Genomic DNA, 7,081 nt, shown 5'->3' on the forward strand with positions numbered 1-7,081 from the left:
ACCATTAATTTGAATTCTACATTTATTAGTTATATGTACAATGTGCACGTTTTGTCGTATAAAATAATATTCATGCTATTTGTAATGCAACAAGAAACACTGCTTGTCTTTATTATTTGTAATACAAACAAGAAATATGTAGACAATGCAAATCTGTTGGTTATAATCTAAAACTTACAGAGATCTTTTAATAATATAAAATAAAAAGAATAAAATTTTTCTATAAATTTCGTATGAAGGAAAACACCTTTCATAGTTATTGAAAGTACAGAAATGCAGCATCATATCAAAAAAGCCTCACGTGCTTAAGTAGGTTAAAAATGGGGACTGCGGTAAGTATCCCACCTATTATCCCATCTATTATACCAGTAGCAGTTTCTTCCATCTTTTAGTTTTCGAAAGAGATGCCTTTACATTGATTTCCAAACAAAGCGAGGAGGAACAGGTCAACATGTTTCAAACATGCCGAATCCTTTTCATCCTCAAACAACAAGGCAGATGGAAGTGAATATCTTTCTACTAACATTTTGAAGATTTGTGGCATTTGTTCATTTGAAGATCTTTATTTTTACTCACGAATGATAAGTGTCTTTAAGGCTAGTTTGCACAACGTGAACTTTGCTCTTTTTCCGCGGGAGTTAAATTCCATCGCCAGCTCTTTGGAAACCAAGCATCAGAGAAAGGTCCCTTTTCCTCCCAACGATGACAGATAGGAACACTGAAACATAAAAAAAAAAAAAAAAAACAAAAACATGAACAATCATAGTGCAATTTTTCAGGTGGGGAGAAAATTTTAAAAAATAATTACAATACGTCATGTGTAACTACAATCAATACGCAATAAAACGATTAGTTACTGCACTCGCTTGCATGAAGTCCCACTTTTAACGGCCTTCCAAACAGCGAAATTGAACTACCATTAATTTTAGTTATTCTGTAATAGCTTAACTTTTGATTTTATTGCAGCTGTTAACTCTGATTGTTCAGGAGGATCAAACAAGTTGGGGGATATAAGACTTTGTATATACAGATACATGACAAATAATTCTGAAACACTCATAGAAGGCTACATTACGTATGTGCTCACAATATAAAATGCCACTCCAAGACCAACTTTAGGATGTGAGCTAAAAGTGACGATCAAGTATATTGATACGATATTGATACAAACAAAATGGTGTATAACTTATGTATTCCGAAAAGTAAAAAAATTGTGAGCAAACGCCCCCTCACTTGTTACTGGAGTATTTTTAAAAAATAAGACTTCTAGAACCAGAATTCTGTCACAAGCAGTAGGGTGAAAATCGTCACATTATTTGTTCTGAGCAGGGTTAGAAGTTGCGGCAGTTATTATTATTATTATTATTATTATTATTATTATTATTATTATTATTATTATTATTATTATTATTATTAATAATAATAATAAAACTTCTCTTTGGTGAAAATTATATTTTACCCCTCTGTTGAGAAAAATATTTTCGGGAGGAGTACTTTTATCCATTCAAAAAAAAAAAAGCGCGAACACTATAACATGTGATACATTCCATATTAAAGCTTTGCTTATATATAAATACTCAAGTCAAATAAAATAATTGCTGAAGGAATAAAAATTAATAAACAGGGAAACCTTTAAAAATCTAAAATAATAAATAAATAAATAAATAGAGTGTATCTGAAGAAGACAAGGGTAGTTGCTGAAACAGTTACATTTAAATAAAATTGGCGCAGCTGTGGCTCGGTGATAGAGCGTTCACCTCTGGTGCTTGGGGCCAATGATTCGATCCCAGCTCACTTCAAGCGGCTTTTCTTGGAGTTCTCCAATTTTTTCCCACATTCTTCATTCCACCATTTAATTCACTTCTCATCATCACCGACTCCCTTCGCCTCAGTGCCTGATAGTGGAACGTTAAATTGAATATTTCATTTATATAAAAGTATTGCCTTTTTCAACAATTATTTTATTTTAGTTAAGTACTAATAAAATATTACTACTTTCTTTCTTTTCTTCTTACTCGGCATTTTCTTACATGGGTATTATAAAATAACATGTCAAAAACTCACCTGTCGCAACTTTGGTATGTATGTCATCCTCCACAGTGATATTTCTAGAGCAGCTCGACGAGCAGAAAGGGGTCAGGTGGTCTGCTGTTGATCAATTCATCATTTGCAGGAGCATTGGCCACACGCTCTGGAAAGTGGGAGTACATACAAGGCTTATTTTGGCATATAACATGTATTTACAATTAGGCTTATTACAACGACTAAATACATTTAACATGAAATGAAGCAGTTTAATTTTATGTAAACAGTAAAGTGGGTTTTTACTACATTTTGTATCAAAAAAAAAAAAAAAAAAGAGCTTATAGAAAAAAAAATAAGTTGGCAGGGAAATATCAGCCATAAATTTCACATGCTTTCTGTTCTGGATAATTTCAGCGTAAAGGAAGGTGTGAAGAAGAGTCCGAAATCGTCCCAACCCGATGCAGGAATGGCCACTTCTTAAATGGAAAGATACGCAAAATAAATATTGACAAACTTGTGGACAGATAGATTTTATGGATTATTGTCTGCCCGTTGTTAACAAGAAGCAGGGATCGGAAAATCTTTGAGTTTTACGTCCCACGATTATGCTGATTAGGCTAAAGGAGACGGTGATGATGAGTAATGGATGAAATGGTGGAATGAAGAAAGTGGGAGGGAACGGGAGAACCCCGAGAAAACCCACGCACACGGTGTTTGTCCACCACAAAGTTCACTTGGCGGGGGCTGGGATCGAACCCGGGACCCCAAGCACCAGAGGTGAACGCTCTACTACTGAGCCACCGCGGCCCCATAAGAACCAGGGATCGGTTTTGAGAACGGAGTGAGAGCGTAAAATATCGCATCTTGAACACAAAGAACACAAATGACTACCTGCGTACACCAAGGCAAGTAATTTCTTGCTATGTATTGCTTCATTTAAATTCTGCAACGTGAAAAAAAAAGTTTTTATCTTACATTTATAATACAAGCTTGAAAAAATCAAGAGCTCCAATTCTGGGGTGGGTTTTATTTTTAAAAAAAAAAAATAAAAAATATCCTACTCTGGGAGGGGCAGTCGTCACCTCTGGATCCACCCCTGTTGTGTACACACCTTCCTTTTGGTGGCAGCAGATATGTAAGCCCCGAAGCAATGAGGTATGTTTTTTTTTTTTTTTTTTTTTTACTGATGGGGCTGCAGTGCCTCAGTGGTAGAGCGTTCACTTCTAGTGAGTGGGGTCCCTGGTTTGATCCCAGCTCGTGCCAAGTGGGCTTTGTGGTGGACAAACACCATGTGCCTGAGTTTTCTCGACACTCTCCCGTTTCCGCCCACTTTCTTCATACCACCATTTTTCACATTTCATTATCACCATCTTCCTTAGGCTCGGTGCCTTTCCTGGGGCGTGAAACTAAATATTTAATTTCATTTCTTTTTAATGATGAGGAATTGGTGTTCCACCTGAAAGCAGGTTTTTGACCCAAAGAGACTTCCGTTGTTAATGTGCGCATAAACATTAGGAGGATATTCCCTATGTCAAGAGCTCTCTTAAACACATCTGACTGGAACCAGCACCAGCCCCCAACCACGGTCCCTTAATAAGACATTTGGTTTCCTTTGAACCGTTTCACGATTAGCAGTGGAAATCATAATAATATAGTCATGTAGAGGATACTTAATTGAGCTGGAATATATTTTTTTGAATTTCAGTGGCAACATTGATAAGTATCCATCATCACATGCTGGCACTGGAGTAAGTACTGTAATCTAAAATGCGAGGGAGCTGTCTACTCAATTAATGAACAAAATATTCGAACAGTCAAAAACCCGTTACATTATTATGATTTCCACACCGAATTCTGTAGCACAGTTACGGTAGCCAAGTGTCTTGTGAGGGTGTGTAGGTGCAGCAGGGCGATGGTTGCAGTTTGAGAGTGCTCTCAACTCAAGGTGACCAGACGTCCCGTTTTGGCCGGGACAGTCCCTTATTTTCAACCGTTGTCCCGTTTCTTTCAGATTCTCAAACGGGACGCCTAAATGTCCCGTTTTTAAGCAAACATGACCCAGGTGTCCCGTAATTATTATTCAAAATATAAATAGCCAATGCTAATTCTACACTCTTCCGTACCAACACTTACTGGGAAGGTTCACCCGTGCCTAGAACTTCTGAATATTCAAATGAGAATTGAGTGTTCTGTGGTTCAAGTGGAAATTGAGTGGGAATTCTGAGTGTTGAAGTAGTTAAAAGTATTATTGGGTAATACTTAAGTTAGAAACGCTGTGTTATCATTCTTACTTTGTATTTTGTAAATTGAAAACACTGCTGAGTCCCAAAATGCAATGTGGAAGTCACCCCACCCCCCGCGCCGATTCGTATGCGTCCCGTTTCTGAAAGTAAAAGTTCTGGTCACCTTGTCTCAACTGGGGTAATATCCTCCCACTGATTATGCACATATACAATGGGGGCACTACTTTAGCAAACGGGTCTACCAAATATTCATCTATTTTGTTAATTTTTTCACTAGATTTAAGACAGTAGTGCTACAAAAGGTTAAACAAAACATAACTGAGTGAGCGAAGGGGTTAGAACTTCCATAGGGCTCGTTGTTTCTAACTTTGAAGTCATACACGATTGGCATTGCAACAATTGCCGAGGGTCATTTCCCAAAGAGGTTCACTCGAGCAGTCGGTTCTACCTAACAGAAAATTCATAGGTAACATACGATGTAAAACATATTTTTGTGAAGGAATAAAAGTGTGATTGTCAGTAATTAATATCAGTACACAGCAAATTGAAATGAATTTTGGGCATTATTCGAGCAGACGGTTCTACCAAATTTTGACATATTTCTTACAGTTTCATATCAGGTTAGAACAACGCATTTCTTTTAGCAGAGCATGAACTAAATCAGAAGCTCCATTAGTGCTTGCAGATTGACTTCAGGCCTCAGTACAAATACAGCGTGGACGTGAAGCGTAACAATTTCAGTGAATAAAACACGAACCAATTTATTTCAGCTCCCCACTAAAAAGCAGGGGTAGGAGCACAGCAACAGGGTCCGAACGGCAGCGACGGGATGCGTCCGTAGGGAGCAGGCGCGTCAGCGACGGGGAATATACGTCTAAACGAGAATAGTGGAAGACCACACTTACATATGCAATACTTTCACTGATCACTTAAAATTCATTTCAATATGCTGTACACTGACAGTAATTACTTATATTCACACTCTCATTCCTTCACGAAAAATGTTTCTTATAATATTTTACCTATAAATTTTATATTTGGTAGAACCGTCTGCTCGAGTGAAGCCGCATTTTGAGTGATAGTGAAATCATTGTAAGCGTAAGTGTGCTTTTCCATTATCCTTCTTTACGCACATAGTCCCCGTCGCTGACGTGCCTGTTCCCTAGGAACGCACCCCCTCGTTGCCGCTCGGGCCCTCTTGCTGTGCTCCTGCACTGATTCCAATAGAATGCATTTGTGCTTTTTAGTGGGCACCTAGCAAAAGTTATTTCGTGTTTTATGCACTGTACTTAATATGCTACGCGTCGGGAAGGTTCTAGAACACAAGTCCCCCCCCATATAGGTTAACAGCTAGATTGGTTCTTTTCTGTACCAAAGTTTAACATTTAATTCACATAGTATTGTTGAGCGAGCGTCAGCGAGTGATGGCGGGTTAGAGCCCCGCACGGCACGTTGTTTTCTGTCTTTGTTACAATTAAGTGGGAAGGGGTACCTGTGTTCTAGAACCTTGCCTCATGCGTCTACTCTATATTTACACTAACCCCCGTGAAGTCAATCTGCAAGTAGTAATGGAGCTCCTCATTTAGTGCATATTCTGCTATAGGAAATACAATGCTCTAACCTAACCTGAAAATGTAAGAAATGTATTAAAATTTAGTAGAACCGTCTGTTCCAGTAATGCCTCCAAAAGCATACACTTACTGTCATCTCGTTGTTTGCTTGTATTTATCAGTCTTTCGCCTTGGCAAATAGTACCACAATGCGTGCAGCTTTTATTATACGGATTCATAGTATAAGTAGTAGTAGTAGGAACGGGTTAGAAGCCCCGCGGAGGTTGGTTGGTCCTGTTCTCGACATGAACTAGGCAAATTAAAGACTTGTCCAATTTTTTTCGTATATTTTACAATCTACGGATCTGTATAATAAAACTGCACCACAGAATGACATACTTTCCCATGCATACTCACTCCCATATACGGTTTATTGAGAATAAAAACACATACATTATCATTTTACTACCTTCACTATTAACATTTTATATAGTATTCTACCTAAAATATTTAATTTGATACAGGCGTCTGCATATGTTAACCTAATGTAGGTATCCTCGTTCTTTCTACGGTATTTTAATACACTGTAATAAGAAACCGTAGAATACTCAATCTGCTGAATTTTACACAGAATGCACCTAGATAGGAATAGGATAGGAATTATACTTACTTGTCTTAAAGCTGACCTTTATCACAGGTGACTTCAACAAAACACATTATTTATATTCACAAACAATACCATCAAAACACGATTCCGCAAATGGCTCACGATTCCCAGCATGCACTGCTCAAACTGCAGTTACAGTACGGGGAACGTCCGCGCTTTTTAGCACCTAAAAAAGACGTCTATTTTTGGTGATGTCCGACACGTGATTCTTTGTACCATTCTGGCACGTGATAAACACGTACAATTTAGGTCATGTTTGACACGTCATTTTTATTACCATTTTGGTACGTGATAAAGACGTTCCAAATTTTCAAAAGACGTCATTTTGAATTCGAACCCCAAAAAAAGACGTGTTTATGACGTGACTGTGCTACTTGGGACTGGGACATCCATAAATATATTTTTTATATTTATTTTCTATAATTCACATTTCAGTATTTATACCGATTGCTTATGCTCGTAGCTGTCTTTTATGGACCAATAAGTACATATTTATATCAAAATCAAAATAGGAAGGTATTCTAATCTAAATATTTGTGGGAACTATTTTCGTCAACACTAGCGAAGAACAAGCCTAAATAAAATAAAAGTATCAA

At 37.6% G+C, this 7,081-nt stretch overlaps 1 long non-coding RNA gene across 1 annotated transcript; it reads right to left on the bottom strand.

Annotated features, from left to right (window-relative positions):
• Positions 1-411: 411 nt before the first annotated feature.
• On the bottom strand, positions 412-6,728 carry LOC145671966 (uncharacterized). Its single transcript, XR_014128604.1, has 3 exons — positions 6,489-6,728; positions 2,065-2,191; positions 412-718 (listed from the first exon to the last, which is right to left on the bottom strand). It is a non-coding gene; the product is annotated as an uncharacterized LOC145671966 (long non-coding RNA).
• Between the last annotated feature and the right edge of the window lie 353 nt (positions 6,729-7,081).

This window comes from Thermobia domestica, chromosome 15, assembly GCF_964235325.1.
Source record: "Thermobia domestica chromosome 15, izTheDome1.hap1.1, whole genome shotgun sequence".
Lineage (NCBI taxonomy): Eukaryota > Metazoa > Arthropoda > Insecta > Zygentoma > Lepismatidae > Thermobia > Thermobia domestica.